Source organism: Bos javanicus, chromosome 21, assembly GCF_032452875.1.
Source record: "Bos javanicus breed banteng chromosome 21, ARS-OSU_banteng_1.0, whole genome shotgun sequence".
NCBI classification, from domain to species: Eukaryota; Metazoa; Chordata; class Mammalia; order Artiodactyla; family Bovidae; genus Bos; species Bos javanicus.
In genome coordinates, this window is record NC_083888.1 from 49,314,500 (window position 1) to 49,338,454 (window position 23,955).

Here is a 23,955-nt window from a genome sequence, read left to right on the forward strand (position 1 = left end):
TTGTAGATTTGCTCCAACAAAGGACTATTGTTCAAGGACCAGTAATCTTTGGTCGATGCAGATATAAAATCTTTAGCAACAATTAAAGAATACTGCTAAAATGAGTGCTGATTATTATATAAACATTTATTCTAAGTAATTAAATTTAATACTTTCAATGTAAAAAAAGAAAAAATGGGCTTCCCTTGGTGGCTTAGTGGGTAAAGTTTATATAGCAAATACCATGGCAAAACAAAGCTGCTTTAATTGATAACCAGCATTCTTTTTTAAATTAAAATACTGAAAGACTTAATGATTTCTTCCTCTGTCTCTCCTTCCCTTAATCTATCCATCCATCTAGCATCTTTCTTGTTCGTTATTGTTCAGTTGCTAAGTGTGTCCAACTCTCTGCGACTCCATGAACTGCAGCATGCCAGATTCCTCTGTCCTCCACTATCTCCCAGAGTTTGCTCAAATTCATGTTCACTGAGTTGGTGATGCTATCTAACCATCTCATCCTCTCTGCCTCCTCCTCCTTTTGTCCTCAGTCTCTCCCAGCATTAGAGTCTTTTCCAATGAGTCAGCTCTTTCATCTTTCTAGTGACTTTTAACTGAATTATGACCAGTAGGATGTCCTCAGAGGTTATGTGTCCTGCTATGATGTTTAGTTTTATGTGTTAACTTGGCTAGGTTATAGTACTTAATGATTTAAGCAAACACTAATCTAGATGTGTTTGTAAACGTATTTTGTATCAGTTCAGTTCAGTCGCTCAGTTGTGTTCGACTCTGCGACCCCGTGAATCGCAGAATGCCAGGCCTCCCTATCCATCACCAACTCCCGGAGTTAACTCAAACTCATGCCCATCGCATCAGTGATGCCATCCAGCCATCTCACCCGCTGTCGTCCCCTTTTCCTTCTGTCCCCAATCCCCCCAGCATCAGAGTCTTTTCCAATGAGCCAACTCTTCATATGAGGTGGCCAAAGTATTGGAGTTTCAGCTTTAGCATCAGTCCTTCCAATGAACACCCAGGACTGATCTTTAAAATGGACTGGTTGGATCTCCTTGCAGTCCAAGGGACTCTCAAGAGTCTTCTCCAACACCACAGTTCAAAAGCATCAATTCTTTGGTGCTCAGCTTTCTCCACAGTTCAAATCTCACATTCATACATGATCACTGGAAAAACCATAGCCTTGACTAGACGGACCTTTGTTGGCAAAGTAATGTCTCTGCTTTTCAATATGCTATCTAGGTTGATCATAACTTTCCTTCCAAGAAGTAAGCGTCTTTTAATTTCATGGCTGCAGTCACCATCTGCAGTGATTTTGGAGCCCCCAAAAATAAAGTCTGACACTGTTTCCACTGTTTCCCCATCTATTTCCCATGAAGTGATGGGACCAGATGCCATGATCTTCGTTTTCTGAATGTTGAGCTTTAAGCCAACTTTTTCACTCTCCTCTTTCACTTTCATCAAGAGGCTTTTTAGTTCCTCTACACTTTCTGCCATAAGGGTGGTGTCATCTGCATATATGAGGTTATTGATATTTCTCCTGGCAGTCTTGATTCCAGCTTGTGCTTCTTCCAGCCCAGCATTTCTCATGATGTACTCTGCATAGAAGTTAAATAAACAGGGTGACAATATACAGCCTTGACGTACTCCTTTTCCTATTTGGAACTAGTCTGTTGTTCCATGTCCAGTTCTAACTGTTGCTTCCTGACCTGCATATAGGTTTCTCAAGAGGCAGGTCAGGTGGTCTGGTATTCCCATCTCTTTCAGAATTTTCCACAGATTATTGTGGTCCACACAGTCAAAGGTTTTGGCATAGTCAATAAGGCAGAAGATGTTTTTCTGGAACTTTCTTGCTTTTTCAATGATCCGGTGTATGTTAGCAATTTGATCTCTGGCTCCTCTTCCTTTTCTAAAACCAGCTTGAACTGGAAGTTCATGGTTCATGTATTGCTGAAGCCTGGCTTGGAGAATTTTGAGCATTATTTTACTAGCATGTGAGATGAGTGCAATTGTGCGGTAGTTTGAGCATTCTTGGCATTGCCTTTCTTTGGGATTGGAATGAAAACTGACCTTTTCCAGTCCTGTGGCCACTGCTGAGTTTTCCAAATTTGCTGGCATATTGAGTGTAGCACTTTCACAGCATCATCTTTCAGGATTTGGAATAGCTCAACTGGAATTCCATCACCTCCACTAGCTTTGTTCGTAGTGATGCTTTCTAAGGCCCACTTGACTTCACATTCCAGGATGTCTGGCTCTAGGTGGGTGATCACACCACCGTGATTATCTGGGTCATGAAGATCTTTTTTGTACAGTTCTTCTGTGTATTCTTGCCACCTCTTCTTAATATCTTCTGTTTCTGTTAGTTCCATACCATTTCTGTCCTTTCTCGAGCCCATCTTTGCATGAAATGTTCCCTTGGTATCTCTAATTTTCTTGAAGAGATCTCTGGTCTTTCCCATTCTGTTGTTTTCCTCTAATTTTTTGCATTGATTGCTGAGGAAGGTTTTCTTATCTCTCTTTGCTATTCTTTGGAACTCTGCATTCAGATGCTTTTATCTTTCCTTTTCTCCTTTGCTTTTCTCTTCTCTTCTTTTCACAGCTATATGTAAGGCCTCCCCAGACAGGCATTTTGCTTTTTTGCATTTCTTTTTCATGGGGATGGTCATGATACCTGTCTCCTGTACAGTGTCATGAACCTCTGTCCATAGTTCATCAGGTACTCTGTGTATCAGATCTATTCCCTTAAATCTATTTCTCACTTCCACTGTATAATCATGAGGGATTTGATTTAGGTCATACCTGAATGGTTTAGTCGTTTTCCCTACTTTCTTTAATTCCAGTCTGAACTTGGCAATAAAGAGTTCATGATCTGAGCCATAGTTACCTCCCGGTCTTGTTTTTGCTGAACGTATAGAGCTTCTCCATCTTTGGCTGCAAAGAATATAATCAATCTGATTTCAGTGTTGAGCATCTGGTGATGTCCATGTGTAGAGTCTTCTCTTGTGTTGTTGGAAGAGGGTGTTTGCTATGACCAGTGCATTCTCTTGGCAAAACTCTATTAGCCTTAGCCCTGCTCCATTCCATATTCCAAGGCCAAATTTGCCTGTTACTCCAGGTGTTTCTTAACTTCCTAATTTTGCATTCCAGTCCCCTATAATGAAAAAGACATCTTTTTTGGGTGTTAGTTCTAAAAGGTTTTGTAGGTCTTCATAGAACCATTCAACTTCAACTTCTTCAGCGTTACTGCTCGGGGCATAGTCTTGGATTACCATGATATTGAATGGTTTGCCTTGGAAATGAACAGAGATGATTCTGTGGTTTTTGAGATTGCATCCAAGTACGGCATTTTGGACTCTTTGGTTGACCATGATGGCTACTCCATCTCTTTTAAGGGATTTCTGCCCACAGTAGTAGATATAATGGTCATCTGAGTTAAAGTCACCCATTCCAGTCCATTTCAGTTTGCTGATTCCTAGGATGTCGATGTTCACTCTTGCCATCTCCTGTTTGACCACTTCCAATTTGCCTTGATTCATGGACCTAACATTCCAGGTTCCTATGCAGTATTGCTCTTTACAGCGTCAGACCTTGCTTCTATCACCAGTCACATCCACATCTGGGTATTGTTTTTGCTTTGGCTCCATCCCTTCATTCTTTCTGGAGTTATTTCTCCACTGATCTCCAGTAGCATATTGGGCACCTACTGACCTGGGGTCAGTATCCTATCATTTTGCCTTTTCATACTGTTCATGGGGTTCTCAAGGCAAGAATACTGAAGTGGTTTGCCATTCCCTTCTCCAGCGGACCACATTCTGTCAGACCTCTCCACCATGACCTGCCCGTCTTGGGTGGCCCCACAGAGCATGGCTTAGTTTCATTGAGTTAGACAAGGCTGTGGTCCATGTGATCAGATTGACTCATTTTCTGTGATTATGGTTTCAGTGTGTCTGCCCTCTGATGCCCTCTTGCAATACCTACTGTCTTACTTGGGTTTCTCTTACCTTGGACGTGGGGTATCTGTTCACGGCTCCTCCAGCAAAGCGCAGCCGCTGCTCCTTACCTTGGAGTGGTATCTCCTCACAGCTGCCCCTCCTGACCTTGAACATGGAGTAGCTCCTCTCGGCTCTCCTGAGCCCAGGCGGCCGCCGCTCCTTGTACGTGGGGTAGCTCCTATAGGCCGCTGCCCCTGACCTCGGATGTGGGGCAGCTCCTCTCGGCTGTCACCCCTAACCTCAGACGAGTCCAGGCCACAGTACTGGAGTGGGTTGCTTCCCTTTTTCCAGGGGATCTTCCCAACACAGGAGTCGAACCTGGGTCTCCTGGATTGCAGGCGGATTCTTTACAAATTGAGCCACCAGGGAAGCCTGTATTTTGTATAGGTGTGGTTAACATCTGTAATCAGTTGATGTAAGTAAAGGGGATTGCCCTCAAATGAGTGGGTAGATCTAATCCAATCAGCTGAAGATCTTAAGAACAAAAATTCAGTTTCCCAGAGGAAAAAAATTCTGCCTCAAGACTTTGAAGTCAACTCCTGCTAAGTCATGCCAGCCTGCTCTCTGAATTTTAATCTTGTAGCTCCCACTATTCTGGGAGCCAATTTTTAAAGTAAAATTTATTTTATTAAAATTATTTTTTTTTAATCACTGCCTGACTTGCAGAGCAGAATTGTTTATCTCAGAGTTCCCTGGAGGCTCAGATGGTAAAGAATCCACCTGCAATTCAGGAGACCTGGGTTTGATCCTTGTGTCAGGAAGATCCCCTGGAGAAGGGACTGGCAACCCACTCCAGTATTCTTGCCTGGAGAATACCATGGACAGAGGAGCCTGGTTGGCTACAGTCCATGGGGTTGCAAAGAATCAGACACAACTGAGTGACTTTCACTTTCGTTATTTCTCTCTGCAGAGATTTGCAAAAGTTTTTAATTATTACAATATAGAGTTACTTGGTGTATAGATTTATGCATATTTTAAGAAATAAAAACTTTTGAGCTTTTTTTGACAGAATGAATATTTACTAAAACTTTATATTAAGACATGAAGTGAAGTGAAGTGAAAGTCATTCAGTTGTGTCTAACTTTTGTGATCCCATGGACTCTATAGTCCATGGAATTCTCCAGGCCAGAATACTGGAGTGTATAGCCTTTCCCTTCTCCAGGAGATGGAACCCAGGTCTCCAGCATTGGAGGCAGATCTTTTACCAGCAGAGCCACAAGGGAAAACCATATTAAGACATATAAACCAAATAACATGGACAGATTAAAGACGTCATTTCTTTCTTAAATAAATTTAATGAAGAAATCAAAGCATGAAAAAAGTGTGTAGTTAATACTAATGTGAAATGTTGATTCCTTAGTTGTGACATATACACTATAGTAGTATAAGATAGTAATGTAATGTATTCATGCTGCTAAATCGCTTCAGTCATGTCTGACTCTGTGTGACCCCATAGACGGCAGCCCACGAGGCTCCCCTGTCCCTGGGATTCTCCAGGCAAGAACACTGGAGTGGGTTGCCATTTCCTTCTCCAATGCATGAAAGTGAAAAGTGAAAGTGAAGACGCTCAGTTGTATCTGACTCTCAGTGACCCCATGGACTGCAGCCTTCCAGGCTCCTCCGTCCATGGGATTTTCCAGGCAAGAGTACTGGAGTGGGGTGCCATTGCCTTCTCCAAATATATTCATAATAGGTAATATATTTAAAATAGGAGAAATTGAGTGTAAGAGACATATGGGGACTGTACTAGTATAGTAACTTTTCTGTTAATCTAAAACTATTCTAAAATTAAAAGCAATTAAAAATTTTAAAAGTCAAAACAAAGATAGCTTAATAAAAAATAGTATCGTTTAATTAGATTTCAAAGATAAGTCCAAAACTAGCTAGTAGACCATAATTCTCAGGAAAGCAAGTTCACACAATCTCTTTCTATTAAAAAAACAGACTGTATTTTCAGGAACTTTTCTGGTAGACATGTGATTAGAACACAAATATAAGATGATATTAATAAGTGCATGCTCAGTCACTCAGTTGTGTCTGACTCTTTGCAACTCTATGGACTGCCTGCAGCCCACCAGGTTCCTCTGTCCATAGGATTTTCCAGGCAAGAATACTGGAGTAGGTTGCTGTTTCCTACTCCACAGGATCTTCCTGACCCAGGGATCAAACCTGCATATCTTGTATTGCCAGTTAACTCTTTACTACTAAGCCACTGGGAAGCCCCCAGTGACTCTCAGATAGATTTTCTGAGACTGTCTTCCCTCAATTGATATTTCAGACATAGTCATAATGTTCAACTTTGCTGTCTTTAGCCAAGGGTCTTGGATAGAATAATGTATCTCCTTTTTCTCTCTCTCCCTGGCAGACCATCTGCATTTTGTTCGTAAAGTAAATCTCCTTCCAGAGTAGTTAAAATAAATTGAGGTTCCTATTAAAACATTAGAGTTCTCCCAGTTCTACTTTCCTGAGATTATTCTGAAACCAGTGTTTTCAAGTTTAGGTTGTTTCCATTTCTTTTCTTCAACATTTTGAAGAGCGTCTCTCTCTCTCTCTCTCTCTCTCTCTCTCTCTCTATATATATATATATATATATATAGCTTTATATACTTTCCAACTAATTTAATAAGATAACTTACCAAAGATTTAGGCCTATAAATATTTGTGGAAGGATTTCATGGTTTCATTAAATTTCACTATAGAATATTTGTATTCATTTATGTATCCAAAAAGAGTAGCTGGGAACGCTCATTTCCTGACATACTTAATGACCATTTGGCTTTAACGTTACTTATATTTTTTAAAATGTGCAAAACGAAGACCAACTTGGTTTTAATATTAATTTGTTGATGACTTGTGAGGGTAAACATATTATCAGATGCTTGTCACTACTTCTTCCTGACAAATTGCTAATTGCTTTGTTCAGGGGTTTTGATTGTCAGAAATTAATTTCTATAAACTTGATTCATCTGTATATAGACTCTTCTTTTGGTGCTGAAAAAATTTGGCTTTCTGAGCCTGAAGCCCTGCACAGTGGTGAATTCACCAGAGAGCCACCTTGACTCCCAGCCTCCTCCAGAAACACCTTTCTTTCTTAAATCGTATTTGATATTTGGAATTAGGAGAAAATGGCTGATTCTTACCTTTCTGTTGTGCTCTACACCCATGACTTTTCCAAACCTTAACATCCCTTTTTTTTTTGTTTTCTTCAACCAATTACAGAAATAGCTTATTCTCACAATTAGCCACCTGTCAACCATATATATTTTTTCCCCAAATGCCCATCAACACTGTCAATGTGATCAGTTCACTTTAAACTTAAATTTACATGTGCCAAAGCCTCCATCCTCCTCTAACCACCACTTAAGAAACATGGTATATTTTGGTTCTCACTCTAAAATATCTTTTTAAAAAGTTCTAAGAACATAAGTAATGTTAATTTAAGCTGTTCCTTAAGAGCATATGTGCCGCAGTAGGATTTTGTTTTAGTCCTTTAGCGAAGACTGAACTAGAATGCTGGATGTGGCTGATTCTTCTTTACTGTCCATACAGATAAAATTTTGTGCCAAAAAGCTTTCCTCAAAGCTATTTCTTTTAGGTCTTTCATGTTGCATATAAATACCTGCTTCTCTTACCCTGTTCCCATATGGCATTTGAAGTCTTATGAATTCCCCTTGATATTTATTTTTGCTTTCCCTCATGACTCCTTTACTAGTGAGGAATAATTTATAGGATCTCCAAAGTGCCTCAGTCACTGTCTTCAGGCAGAATGCTATTTAAATATATTTTAGAAGAGCTGTTTGTAAAATGAAAATGAATGTCGTATCAGGCTTTATGGATGTTCTGTATAAAGAATAGATTCAGCCATAGAAACTGTAGTGGTATCATTTTCAGGTATTGTCTGAGCTGTTGCAAATATTCTTTATCCACAAGATATTATGTAAATGTAACACAGCAAGTTAAATTTTCTGACTTTTAAAAGACTTGAGTTTTGTGCTGAACCAAAAGGCCAAGAAAAAGCAAGAAATAGTTATCGTTTATACACTCTCTCTCCCTCTCTACCACAGTGTTCTAATCAATCCCTTCCTAAACATTAACCCCCAAAATTACCAAGACAGAGTGCTTGTTCCAACATGGTGGACAAGTTTCATCAACTTTTCACTGGTCCCTGTTTCTCTGGTCCTGTTATAGTTGGTTTGTCCATGTTTTATCTTAACATAGGACTTGACCAATGCGATCATGTCCTTAGGTTTTGTGACTGATGATTTCACTGGCTGAGAGGCTTTGCAAAATGCAATTAAGTGTACCGGAAAGTTTGGACTTCTTGGGACCCCTGGGATCAGGGGATCTGTGACTTCATGGTTTTCTCCTATACTGAAAACAGTTGTTTTTCCTGGGTCTTCCCATCAAGTCCTTTTAAGATTATGTGTTTCCTCAACTAGGCTATATTTTTTGAGTGGAGTCCTATATCATACATAATTTTTTCCCCAACTTCTAACATAATTCCATTCTGTAATAAGTTTAAAACAAGGGTTTTATAAATAAAAGTGATAATTTTTGAGGGCTTTTCTCTATAATTGAGTATTACCTAAATGGAATTCTCATTTAATTTATTATATACCTTGAGTGGGAGATTCTGTAATTGTTTTCATTTTTATGATGATGATCTGAAGCGAAGTGATACAGCTAGATTTGAACAAATAAATGCTCTCACCTTTAAGCACTCTTCTGTGCCGTTCCTCATGAACAAATGAATAGACAAACAAATAGTGCTTCCAGATTGACTTGAACCTTTAAATGCCTCAAAAATAGAATTTTGGCATTGGAACCAATATAAATATATAGATCTACTATCAGATGATGAAGACTACAGAAGTATCAAACTGTCTCTGTTGATGAGTAATTAAATATCTCAAAGTTGGGCAATCAGAAAATCAGAAGGAAGAGATGTTTTAAAAAATATGATTATCTAATAAATCTAATAATAAGCTCTAAATACTTGAACTTCTTGGGGCATGTATATGCAACTTACATGCTTATAAACTGTACCTCTACAGCCTTTATTATTCTGTGCTCCAGTGTAGTAGTGATTGTGTTCATCTTGACCTTTTCCTGGGGATTTTAGTTTAACTGCAAACCATATCTGGTGAGGACTTTAAGTGGAAATCATTTGGAATTATAGTACCTGCAATGCCTCTGAAACACATTAAAAAGAACAATGGTTGTGATAAAGTATTCACAGCTTCTAAAAAATATATTCATTTATGTCTGCTGAGCATTGCTGAGCAATAGTTTCATTTAAATTACCTTTATATTTCCTTGCTTCTGTTGATTTCAAAGCAGTAGGATCCTGTAGCCACACTTCCCTTGGACAACCCAAAAGCGAGATGCCTATATAAAACCCAGATATTTAACTGACTGCTCCAAACAATGACTTTGAAAATGCAAAGGTGTTTTGATGAAAGACCAACAGTAAAATTTTCTATCAAATGCATTCTTAGACAATAACTTTTTCAATTGTTCATCTTATTGAAGGATATGAATATATTCAGAAAACCCTCAAATGAATTTATGATGCAGTCTGAAAGCACAAATAGCATATTACTGGTATGACAACAAATAGGGTTAAAAGGGAAGCTAGCCCCAGTGCCACAGGAGTTTCGTCTAGGTTCCTAATTAATTCTTTCATTGCATTGTGTGCTTTGTGATTGCTCATGAGATGGCAGGTGGATTTCATGACATGCAGCATGGAGTTAGCTTATAAGCTCTTTTGTACACTTCTTTAGGCTGCTGCGTCTTTAAATTGGGCTGCCAGCTGGCATCTGGAATGTCAGCTCTGCAATATGTTAAGACCAACAGAGAGAGAATGGGGTGATTAGATCTCATCATTTAAGGTATTTCATTTGTAAGGGCATTTGTGCAGAAGTTTTTTCTTTATCAGTAGTGAATATAGGGAAAGTCATTGTTCCATTATTTAAAACATAATGAAATCATCTATTACTTCTTTGCTATTAACTCTAATTTGAAATATTCCACTCCAGTGTGTCTAAATTCACTTGTGGTGAGGATGGAAATAACAATCCAATTGGAAAACTGGGTGAACTATTTTTAACATGGATGTACAAATCTCATTATTTGATTAAAAAATATATATATATACACATGTATCTTTGGAATGTGCTTCTATGTTGAGATTGTGGGAAAATTCTAAATTGCTGAAACTTGCCAGTCTTTCTAATGAAATCTTTTCATCTAATATAAACATCCCTAGGGACCACTTTTGACTTTGTTTCTTATCCTATGTACTTGAGAAAGTTTACTCTCTAGGTCAAGATATTTTCTAACCCTGAAAGTAGATTTTTCTTGTTTTATATCCAAAAATGAAATGACATTTTGGTTATTGGAAAAGACAATTGAATATGCATCTTCATTAGAATTCTGCAGTCATGATGGAATTTGAAGGAGATTAATGAAAACTCCAATACTTTGGCCACCTCATGCAAAGAGTTGACTCATTGGAAAAGACCCTGATGCTGGGAGGGATTGAGGGCAGGAGGAGAAGGGGACAACAGAGGATAAGCTGGCTGGATGGCATCACCGACTCGATGGACATGAGTTTGAGTGAACTCTGGGAGTTGGTGATGGACAGGGAGGCCTGGCGTGCTGCGATTCATGGGGTCGCAAAGGGTCGGACATGACTGAGTAACTGAACTGAATGAAAACTGGCAAGTATGATATATTTTTAATCTGGGAGACAAGATAACATATAAAAATTACTAATGCAAACATCAAATATACATAAAATTGCTAAAGAAAATGGCAACTTTCTGTCTGCCTCCAAAGATTAGGGCTTTCTTCCAAACTGCAAAACACCTTTGAGTTCAGTTCAGTTCAGTTCAGTCACTCAGTTGTGTCCGACTCTTTGCAACCCCATGAATCACAGCATGCCAGGCCTCCCTGTCCATCACCAACTCCCGGAGTTCACTCAAATTCATGTCCATCGAGTCGGTGATGCCATCCAGCCATCTCATCCTCTGTTGTTCCCTTCTCTTCCTGCCCTCAATCCCTCCCAGCATCAGGGTCTTTTCCAATGAGTCAACTCTTCTCATGAGGTGGCCAAAGTACTGGAGTTTCAGCTTTAGCATGAGTCTTCCCAAAGAACACCCAGGCCTGATCTCATTTAGAATGGACTGGTTGGATCTTCTTGCAGTCCAAGGGACTCTCAAGAGTCTTCTCCAACACCACAGTTCAAAAGCATCAATTCTTCAGTGCTCAGCTTTCTTCACAGTCCAACTCTCACATCCATACATGACCACTGGAAAAACCATAGCCTTGACTAGACAAACCATTGTTGGCAAAGTAATGTCTCTGCTTTTTAATATGCTATTTAGGTTGGTTATAACTTTCCTTCCAAGGAGTGTCTTTTAATTTCATGGCTGCAGTCACCATCTGCAGTGATTTTGGAGCCCCCCAAAATAAAGTCTGACACTGTTTCCACTGTTTCCCCATCTATTTCCTATGAAGTGATGGGACCAGATGCCATGATCTTTGTTTTCTGAATGTTGAGCTTTAAGCCAACTTTTTCCACTCTCCTGTTTCACTTTCATCAAGAGGCTTTTTAGTTCCTCCTCACTTTCTGCCATAAGGGTGGTGTCATCTGTATATCTGAGGTTATTGATGTTTCTCCTGGCAATCTTGATTTCAGCTTGTGCTTCTTCCAGCCCAGCATTTCTCATAATGTACTCTGTATATAAGTTAAATAAGCAGGGTGACAATATACAGCCTTGACGTACTCCTTTTCCTATTTGGAACCAGTCTGTTGTTCCATGTCCAGTTCTAACTGTTGCTTCCTGACCTGCATATACCCTTTAGCTCATATTAAAATTGATATGAACATTATATATACATATATTAGAATGGCTAATCTTTGAGCATCCATCTTGACTGTTTAAAGATATTTCAACACTTGTTTGAAAATGATTAAAAATTAATACCATACTATTATGATATTTGGAGAAGGCAATGGCACCCCACTCCAGTACTCTTTCCTGGAAAATCCCATGGATGGAGGAGCCTGGTGGGCTGCAGTCCATGGGGTCACTAGGAGTCAGACACGACTGAGCGACTTCACTTTCACTTTTCACTTTCCTGCATTGGAGAAGGAGGTGGCAACCCACTCCAGTGTTCTAGCCTGGAGAATCCCAGGGATGGAGGGGCCTGGTGGGCTGCCGTCTATGGGGTCGCACAGAGTCGGACACGACTGAAATGACTTAGCAGCAGCAGCAGCATTATGATATTTAAGAGTCTCATACAACACAATAAAACATGAAAATGAGTGTTTGTGATATGTCATATAAATGTAAAACATAAAAATTTATTCCTTAGTATTTTAAGTTAGCAGTTTAGAAAATTTTATTAGTCAGACTGACACTTAAGCCAGTGTTATAATTGGGGTTATGAATTTGCCCTCTATTAATCCCACTGTATATAAAGTACAGCTGGTCAGAGGGCGTTTGCACTTAATCAAGTGTGGTTTGTGGATAACGCAGGAGAGCAGAGTTTATACTACCAGTTGAAAGGGTGTGATCTCAAGTGGATCCCTGCATTTCTGTCTTCCTTTCCTTATCACTAGCCAGTGTGCCTACACAGCCCGGACTGCACAGTTGACAGTGCAGATTATCAGACAAAGACATTACTGAAATGTTTGCTCAATTCTGTCTGGAATAGACAGACATATGTAAGTCCTGTACTTCTCATTCCTAAATAAACAACCAAGGTGTGATGAGTCATCTTACTACTACACAGAAATCATCTGTCATAAGAGTAGGCCTTGCAGTGCACCTAAGCTGTCTTTCCTGTAAATAAAACTGCAATCACATTTGTTTACTTATTACAAGAAAATTTTGAGAATAAATGAAAAATATGAGGAATATATATATGGTATATGTTTGTACATATATGGTGTGTGAGTGTATATATAGTTGGACTTCCCTGGTGGCTCAGTGGTAAAGAATCTGCTTGCCAATACAGGGGACATGTGTTCAATCCCTGGGTCAGGAAGATCCCCTGGAGAAGTAAACGGCAACCCACTCCAGTATTCTTGCCTGGGAAATCCCATTAGAGAGAGGAGCCTGATGGGCTACCATCCATGGGATCACAAAAGAGTTGGACACGACTCAGCAACTAAACAACAGCAAAACAATGGTGTATATAAACAACAAATATTTTAAAATCTTTAAATGCTGTTTTCCTTTCCACATAAAACTGATGTCTGAGAGAAAATCTACAGGGTTTTCCTGACTAAAAAAATCATCTTTTAACTGTTTTCCTTAAGATATACAATTTTAACTACAAATGTAGAATATGTAGAAGGCACTCATTCTTCATTTTATCATGGTCTTTCCAAACATATTATCTATTCCTTCTAGAAGTTTATACTTTAGCAATGAAGTATATTTGTACGTATATAATTATGTACACATGCTGCTGCTGCTGCTGCTAAGTCGCTTCAGTCGTGTCCGACTCTGTGCGACCCCATAGACAGCAGCCCACCAGGCTCCCCCGTCCCTGGGATTCTCCAGGCAAGAACACTGGAGTGGGTTGCCATTTCCTTCTCCAGTGCATGAAAGTGAAAAGTGGAAGTGAAGTCTCTCAGTCGTGTCTGACCCTCAGCGACCCCATGGACTGCAGCCTTCCAGGCTCCTCCATCCATGGGATTTGCCAAGCAACAGTACTGGAGTGGGGTGCCACTGCCTTCTCCGCCACATCCATACATATGTGTGTGTGAATGAGGTTTTCAACAAGCCCTCTATGTAAAAGAACTTTTCTGAATTGTCAACAGTTTGCTTTTCCTAAAGTAATGTTTTTAATGCCATAGTTGTAAAGCATTTGAGCTGTAACTAGTCAGCAATATATGATTTAATTTCTATTTTCATTTCTTTGCTTTCTTGGGTGAAACATTTCCTATTTAAATCAGATAAGCATTTTCTGATGTGCCAGGGTTTTACCTAATTGACTGGGCATATGGTGGCTTAATTTACCTATTCATCTCCTGCCCCGCTTTCAGACGTGTCCTAATAGCAATCATTGTTTCCACATCTTATGAACTGAGCATCCTGAGTCTACATCTCCGTTTAAAAAAAACCAAACCCTGTGGTATAATATCCAAGCTGCTACTGGAAAGGATTAGAATGTGTAAACAGAATAACACATCTTTTAATATAATCTTTGAAATTTAAACAGCTATTGCCAGTGAAAAGAGTAATTTCCTTCTGCTTGCCTCTAAAGATTAGTACTCTGTTTCAAACAGCAAACAAGAAAGACTCTTACGTTGCTACTTTTGATTAGGAAAAGCAGTCACAAGCAGATAAAAGATCAGAACAAACCTCTAAAAATACTCTTTTCTTCACCGGCAATGGAACTTGGTAGTTTTGAACCAATTAAAGATGTTTTTCATTGTAAGTCTCTACTTCTTGGGTGTCAAATATCAATTCAAAGCTGGGTTGAAAATCCAGGAATGTGCATAAATCTCATACTGGCTTAAGTAGGTCCAAAATATTCCAGCCACTCATTGAGGCAGTGAGAGCCATGTTTTCATCTCAGTTTGAGATGTCTTAAGCTGCCAAGACACTAGAAGGGAAATTTTATCCCAAGACGTCATTCATAACACAGATGCCAGAGTCAGCCACTGACATCCCTGGCTAGTCCTATGGAACTCCAGTTAACAGCTGGCTGCTTGGCTTGCCAAAGCAATCCACAGTTTTTTGAACTCCCGCCTTTCTTCTGGCTTCCAGCCTTTGCAAAAAGAAAGAAAGCACATAATCATTCCATTTTTACATTGCAAAGAAAATCAGAAACTGGCAAGTAAGGAATATTTTGCGGGTTGAAGGAAGGAAGATGTGTTTTCAATGATATAATCAAGGACACCATTAGCCTGGAGCAGGGCTTCTCAGGTGGCGCTAGTGGTAAGGAATCCATCTGCCAGTGCAGGAGACACAAGAGACATGGGTTAGATCCCTAGGTTGGGAAGATCCTCTGGAGTAGGTAGGAAATGACAGCCCACTTAGTATTCTTGCCTGGAAAATTCTGTGGACAGAGGAGCCTGGCAGACTACAGTCCATGTGGCTCCAGAGAATTGGACACAAAATAGCATGCACAAACATACCTAAGAGCAAACAAATAAAAGGAGCCCATTTCTTGAAGTTATAGGCCTTAGGAGCAAGGCTGGGCTATCAGATATCATTTATGTATGAAAAAATAAGGTTCTCATCCTGCTGGTAGAGAGACATAGCCTTGCGCATCCCTCCTCACCCTCGTGACCATCGTGTGTGTAGAACCTGAATCTCAGAGCCAGTGGGTTGCATGAGGGGACATTGGAAGAAGGTGGTCAAGTGTTACAAACTTTCAGTTATAAGATAAATAAGTACTAGAGATGTCATGGATGACGTGATGACTCTAGCTAACACTGCTGTATGATACATAGGAAAGTTAAGAGAGTAAATCTTAACATGGATCCCAAGGAAAAAGTTTTTTCATCTTCCTTTTCTTTTTATTGTATCTATATGAGAAGACTGCTATTAGCTGAATCTACTACGGTAATAATTTCACAAAATATGAAAATCAAACCATCATGCTGTATGTCTTAGACGTATACATGATCTGTGAAAATTATTTCTCAATAAAACTGAAAAAACAATTGCATCAGAAACACTGCTGGACCAGAAAGATGGCAGAGACTGTAGGGAAATGGCAGCCAATTTAGAATGACTGGCAGAGACAGAGATTACTGGGAAAAATATAGCCCACATCTTACAAAAATAAAAGGAGGAGTCCAACATGATCTGATTGGGATTTTACTGTTATGATACATTTAGCTTTACTTTAAGCCAATGGGTTTATAAGAAATATAAAAACATTTCCAAATTAGACCCTAAAGCTTAAAAATAGGTCAACATATTTCAATGGCTCGTAAGGCCAATGAGGGTGCTTGTCTTAATTCCAGCCATATCATCAGTATCTAGTATGCTATTGGTACAAAATAAAGGTTCAATAAATATTACTGACAGGAAGAAGGAAGGAGGGGATTAAAAAAAATGTGGGAGGGAGAGAGGAAAAGAGAAGGCGTGAAAGACTTAGAAAGCTTCTAAAAACGTGATGCAAAATGCCAGGCTGGATGAAGCACAAACTGAGATCAAGAGTTCTGGTAAAAAATATCAATAACATCAGATACTCAGATGATACCACCCTTATTGCAGAAACTGAAGAGAAACTGAAGAACCTCTTGATGAAAGCGAAAAAGGAGAGTGAAAATGCTGGCTTAAATCTCAACATTCAGAAAACTAAGATCATGGCATCTGGTCCCATCACTTCATGGCAAATAGATGGGGAAACAATGGAAACAGTGACAGACTTTATTTTGGGGGGCTCCAAAATCACTGCAGATGGTGACTGCAGCCATGAAATTAAAAGACACTTACTCCTTGGAAGGAATTTTATGACCAACCTAGATAGCATATTCAAAAGCAGAGACATTACTTTGCCAACAAAGGTCCATCTAGTCAAGGCTATGGTTTTTCCAGTGGTCATGTATGGATGTGAGAGTTGGACTGTGAAGAAGGCTGAGCACCGAAGAAGTGATGCTTTTGAACTGTGGCATTGGAGAAGACTCTTGAGAGTCCCTTGGACTGCAAGGAGATCCAACTGGCCAGTCCTGAAGGAAATCAGCCCTGAATATTAATCAGAAGGACTGATGCTGAAGCTGAAACTTCAGTACTTTGGGCACCTGATGCAAAGAACTGACTCACTGGAAAAGACCCTGATGCTGGGAAAGATTGAAGGCAGGAGGAGAAGGGGACGACAGAGGATAAGATGGCTGGATGGCATCACCGACTCTGCGGACGTGAGTTTGAGTAAGCTCTGGGAGTTGGTGATGGACAGGGAGGCCTGGCGTGCTGCAGTCCATGGGGTTGCAGAGTGGAACACGACTGAGCGACTAAACTAAACTGAACTGAAAAACAGGATAACATTTAGAAACTAGAGCTAACTAGATTTTTGAAATTTGTAGCATAGCTTTTCACCTGCAGGTTTATATGCAATTTTAGCACAAAAGATAAAGATCACAATTTTGATCCACCTGTTCCTGTTAAAATAATTATTTTACTGAGGGGAAAAATGAATGCACTAAAAGCAAAGTGTCATCTGGGAATCCTGAGTGAGGCTCATAATATGCAACAATAACTAAAAATTCAAAGGCCAGATGGCCTATAACAAGGAAGATAAAATAGTTGTTATAGGGATTAGATGAAAATCAACAGAAAATTATAGACAAAAGCCACAAAATTGATAGCAGCAGTACATAGAGGGGAAAAATATTTATTTGAATATTGAAAGTTTTGGATTCCAAAATAGGCTACACTTTATTTTCCAAATAATCTATTTTATTCTAATTTTACTTTAAGTAAATTATGTTTGTTGGTTACCTATTAACATGTCAGGAACCCTATTTGAAAAAAACAAAACTTGCTAACAACTACAAATATATCAGGGAAGTGAACTAGAACTCAGAAATATTAGGGTAAAAGGAAAAATTGGCCACTTTGACACAGAAGCAACAAGAATTCAAGTTGCAGCTGGTGGTGTGGGATGTTCTGGGATATGATTTAATGCATAAAAGAAAGTACTTGGATAGATAATGAAAAACTTGTCTCAAGAGGGATTTTATCTATAAAATTTTATAGGTAAAATTTTATGTACTAGAATTACAAGACAAAGGCAAGGACACTGGCTCAGAATTGAGTGATCTAAGGTCAGAATCTGCCTATGACTCGAGCGGCATTAGAAAACCAGGCCTCATCAAAACCACACAGTATAGATCGCTGCAACTTTAATAATATTTATTAATGATGTACTTGTGAGTATTCAATGTATTTTCAATGAGATACCTGAATTGGAACAATGTGAGGTGCCATATAAGGAAGTAATAACTGCCATAGTCATTACTATTGCTGTACTTGAATTAGGAATTTTCTTTACATCGATAAACTCTGCAGATAAAAAGCAGGGTAACAGCAGGAGTAAAGGGTAAAGAGTGTGCATGTAGAAAATTGTTGTGCAGTAAGGCTAACTGGGGAGAAGGCAATGGCACTCCACTCCAGTACTCTTGCCTGGAGAATCCCATGGATGGAGGAGCCTGGTGGGCTGCAGTCCATGGGGTCGCTGAGGGTCGGACACGACTGAACAACTTCACTTTCACTTTTCACTTTCATGCATTGGAGAAGGAAATGGCAACCCACTCCAGTGTTCTTGCCTGGAGAATCCCAGGGACGGGGGAGCCTGGTGGGCTACCGTCTATGAGGTCACACAGAGTCGGAAACGGCTGAAGCAACTTAGCAGCAGCAGCAACAAGGCTAACTGGATTGGCTTCCTACGTGGGTCAGTGGTAAAGAACCTGCTTGCCAATGCAGGATTTGCCAGAGATGCAGATTCAATCCCTGGCTTATGAAGATCCTCGGGAGGAAGAAATGGCAACCCACTCCAGTATTCTTGCCTGGAGAATTCCATGGTCAGAGGAACCTGGTGGGCTATCGTCCATGTGATTGCAAAGAGTTATGCATGACTGAGCGATGGAGCACACACACACAAGGCTAACTGGTAACAGAATTCCACTGCACTGTTTAAACCCAGTAAAAATTGTTTTCTTTGGGGGAAAATGCCAGACCCCTGAGAAGAACAAACATCTTGACTTTCAACACACCAAAGTTTCCCATAGAATGTTCTATTAACTTCCTTCCTTTGTGGTTGACATCTTAACACAAAGATATTATTGAATAGACATTCAACAACACTGTAAAAATGAAATACATCACAGAATCCTTACAGACAAGATAAACTTGTACTAGACATCTAGCTTTTATACAAAGTCTCTCAAAACAGAAATTATTGGGGATGTTCTACCGTGGGAGATGATTTATTTTTACTTCCTGCTAGAGCTGCCGGCTTACATCTGGTCAACCTATGCTGTGTAGGTGTATGTACATCTATGTGGAAAGGTATGGAAATTTTTTAATCTGTTAAAGAAAAATTCTGAACACATTTGTGAGTTAAGTGTGCATTCCTGACATGAAATTTAAAATGTAAATACTTATTTCATTTTTGTAACTGATGGTTTTCCCCTCTGTGGCAGCGGTGGTACAGGTGGCATCTGAGACCATGGCAATAGCTGAACGCCACACACTGTAGATTTATGCTCTCAAGTAGTTTATATGCCATTTGTCTTTTTGACTGAACGCTGCACGCTGGCACAGTATTAGATTGTGTGAGCACATCAAAGAGATATAAGATATTATTCTTGTCCCCCAGGCCTGAGTTGTTTTACTGCACTTTGCTCAAGTGAAAACATAATGAAACCCCTGAGTTGGTTAACTTTCGGGGTAGAGTAGCATGCTTTTCTTTTCTTAGGATCTCACAAAAGATTTCAGCTCAGATAGAAGGACTGAACAGCCTGCAAATGGATTTAGGGGGAGAAAGCCGTTTGAGCAAGGTGGGGGCCTCTCAGCACTTCATTGAGAAGAGTGAAGTGATTCGAGATAAGGTGTTGAAAGCCCGTAAAGCTCACCTACGACAAAGGCAAGAGCACATTATTCGTGATTTCTAGCCTGCAGTTCTGTGGCATAGATTCCTGATGCATTTTTATAGATTTTATTGGCTGCCTTTAAATGCTTTTTTGAGAATCCATAGTCATTCCTTTTCAAACTTTTATAATTTGTTGAAATTGTCTAAGGCAGAGGGCAAGTTTGGGATGTGATGAGGGATGGGGTGGGGTCCTACACATATTTTACATGCTGTGAGCCAAGTTGAATGATTTTTAAGGTATCATGTCACAGATACATATCAAGATAATGATTCTGGGTCTCACAAAATGGAAAGAAGATAAACGACCTGCATATTAGCATAGAAGGCAATATGGAGCCCATTTCTAATAGGGAATACTTTGTCGATACGCATATTAGCATTATGAGTATATTAAAACACTGGAGGGAGTTTAAAGTAGGGGCAGACAATAGGCATTTATTTGCTAAGTTATACTTAGTATTCAGCAAGGAGAAAAAGAGAAGATGAGTCTGGAAGTATGGATGGGAAAAACTGAGGAAATTTACTGTTTTAGTAAAACTATTATCATAAGGGATCAGGAGCAACGAGGAAAGTTAGCAATCAAGTGGGTGTAGGCTCTTGAGGGAGGCAAAATTGTAGTCTGTAAGGGAGTATGTAAATATAATGTAAACATAGAGTGTTTGCACTTAATGGCATTTTCTGATTTTCAAAATTCAGCTTTGGCACCTGACTATGATCTGAGGTTTTATTTTTATTTCTTTCATCACTCACATTTTAATTTTAAAAGTTTTAGTGGTTGAAGCATAACTTGATAAAATATTTTCTGAGGCCTCACAGTCAGAAGTTAAAGCCACAAGCTTCTGAAATCTTCAATAATTTTATGCTAAGTACTTGGGAACATGAGCTCTTCATTTGAATTAAGGATGGAGATGTTTCTGGGAATAATGAGCCACTTGTTATTGGTCTCCTGGCCAAAATCAAACCAAATGGACTATGAAATGATTGTGTTCATAAAAAGACATGTAATAAAGGTCAGTGTGAGTATAATAGGAAATTTTCGCTATCTACAGAACCAGTAGAAATGTTATGTTAATGGATCTGGTATACTGGATTGCTTTTTTAACTCTATATGTGCTTTAAATGACCATGTTATTGTATCTTTAGACTTAAGATTGAACAGAGTTCTGTAATAATGTTTCATTCCTGAAAATAAAATGAGTCCTTTCCCTATTTTCCTGTAGAAATGCTTTAAGCTTATATGTATTAACTAGATTTTTAATATTGTTTTGTTTCCTGTTGAGAGCTTTTATTCAGGAAAATGTAAGCTTAAGATGTTCATTTATTGGGCAATTTAGTTGAGGACAAGTTATAGTTAGAGTATTTTAAAATAGAAAATGACTCCTAGTCCTCTCGTTCACTTCATTAGACTGGAGGGAAAAAAAAGAACTAAAACTTATCCGGATTTCACAGACACATTTTTTAAAATTTCATGCAACCAATTCTTTATAACATTAGAAAATGTGTTCCAAGCAAGAGCTATTGGAATGGAATTTTCAAAGTCTTAAGGTTTAGAATACACACTTTAATACTGTCACAATTCATGGTGAAGTGAGCTAATAAATGCTTTGTGGATCACAAGTGCACATAAATTGAGCATTTGTTGCCTCTACCCAGTTTATAATATAAGAAGGGAAAAGGGCCTGCTCTAGGGTAAACTCTAAAGAAATGGTCTGAACCATTGTAACTTTTTGATTATTGGAGTCACCAGGCTGCATTTATTTATTTTCTCTATTAGCTGCATTTCTTCTCATCAGTATCGCCCTTCACCCTACTCCCAACCCACCTGATGCCCTTAAACAAATTCTTAATTGGGCATCACATTGAATTACTCATTGCATTATATTCCATTATCTTCTAGAGAATTTTCATGAGCACAGAATTGATATTAGAAGTTCTGATTCCTACTTCTAAAACTATGCATTCTATTCCTAGGTGGGTTTATGGTAAAGTTAATAGAAAGCTTAAGCTTCAGATTCCTTTGCTTCTCATGAGAGGGGTTTTAGTAATATATTCATGTGGTTGAACACTTCTGTAAATTTTCAGAAATGAAGTATTTTATTTGTAAAAATGAAGTATAGCTAATTTACAATGCTGTGTTAGCTTCAGGTGTATTTTGAGCAAAGCGACTGGAATCTATACATATTCTTTAGAAATAAAGTATTTTAAGTGCAATTAGTTAGGCCCCACTATCTTTGAAGGGCCTCCCCGATGGCTCAGCAGTAAGAGAATCCACCTGCAATGCAGGGGATGTGGGAGATGAAGGTTCAGTCCCTGGGTTGGGAAGATCCCTTAACTGAGGAAATGGCAACCCACTCCAGTGTTCTTGCCTGGAAAATCCCATGGACAGAGAAGCCTGGAAGGCTAGTCCATAGGGTTGTAAGAAGTCAGACATGACTGAGCACAGCTCACACAATCTTTTAAAACACTGGTTTCCTGCTTATTATACTTTTTCTTTACTCAGATGTATTGGAATGGGATGTGTGGGTTACAGCCAAAGAGATCATGAGCTTACTGGAATATATTTATGGTTTATGGTCCTTTTAATTTACTATTTGTTATTTATTTCTGGCTATCCTGGTGGAGGAATGGTGTCCAGAAACACTTTTGCACCTGCTGTGCTGATTTGCCTGACTTATGAGCCTCAAATTTAGAGCCAGGAGTCTCACTATAATGTGAACATGTTCTATATCCCTGGGTAATGAAAGTATATGCACAGTAGAAAAGAAACTAATATTGAGCTATATAGTGGCAAAGGGGTACCCATTTCCAATAATTGGCACACTAGCTAATGAATGTTTTCAATTTGAAGGGCATTTAATATTAGCCACTGCACAGTAAAACTTGAAATACTGCGAAGCTGTATAATTTATATATGAAAGAAACTTGAGAGTTTCCCAAATTTGACAACAATCATAAATATTTAAATATTTATTTAATAATAATAATAATAAATAAATAAATATTTATAAAATATTTATAAAATAATAAATATCATGAATAAACTATGAAGTGGAAACATTTCTAAGTTGTCAGTATTGAAAATTAAAATAAAAATTCAATATTATGAAAATAAATTTTGATCCCAACTATGTTGGAGGAAAGAGTTTCATATCTCAGATGTTGTTGGCCTTTTATTCTACTTAATATAGAAAAATGAGAGATTGTTATAATTACAATAACGGGTAGTAAGAGTGGAAAGAACAGTTGGTTGTAAGTCATAATAAATGGTTTCTAATAGGAAGGTGTTTTATTTGCTGAGAGACAGAAAAGTCTCCATTTTCACATGTTACTTAGAAGGGATTCTTTTCTAGGAAATGTTAGGTCAAAAAGACTAACATTAATTTTCACATCAGGAGAAGCAGGCATTGATCCTAGTTGGATTATGAAATGACATTTGAAAGTGAAAATGATAATGAAAGAAAAACAAATTATGTAGTCAAAAAATTGTACAAGCAACACTTAGGAGTAACAGGAGAAAAATTAAAGAATAAAGATTCAGGGAAGTAATTGAAAATAAAAATATTTCTTACTTTAGGAAGAAGCTGAAGTGAAGTGAGATAGAAAGCAGGTAGACAAGAAAAGAAAAATTAGTGATAGTAGCAATTTGAGGAACTTTGGACATTAATGGAGAAGCCGGAAAAATTAGACAGTACTTAAAACAACAGGATTTTTAAGCACTGCAGTATCTGTGTCACTATGAGATGTATCAAAACTTTTTAATAAATCCACATACCTATGATCACTTAATCTATGCAAAGGAGGCAAGACAAAATGTATTAAAAACAGCAAAAGGTGTTGGGAAGACTGGACAACCACATGCAAATCAATGAATTTAGAATATTCCCTTATACTATGTACAAAAATAAACTAAACAAATGGGTTAAAGACCTAAATTTAAGACATGATAGCATAAAACTCCTAGAACAGAATATAGGCAAAAAATTCTTGGGCATAAATAATAGCAATATTTTCTTAGATCAGTTTCTGAAGGCCAAAAATAAGCAAAAATAATCAGTTGAGACCTAATCAAACTTATAAGTTTTTGCAGAGCAAAAGAAACCATCAACAAAATGAAAAGACAGCTTATGGAACAGGAGAAAATATTTGCAAACAATGCTACAAATAAGGGGTTGATATCCAATACAAAGAGCTCTTAAAACTCAATATCAAAAAAGGAAACAACCCAATTGAAAAATGGGAAGAAGACCTAAACAGACACTTCTCCAAAAAGACAGATGACCCACAGGCAGATGAAAAAGTGCTCAACATTGTTATTTATTCAGTTCAGTTCAGTCACTCAGTCGTGTTT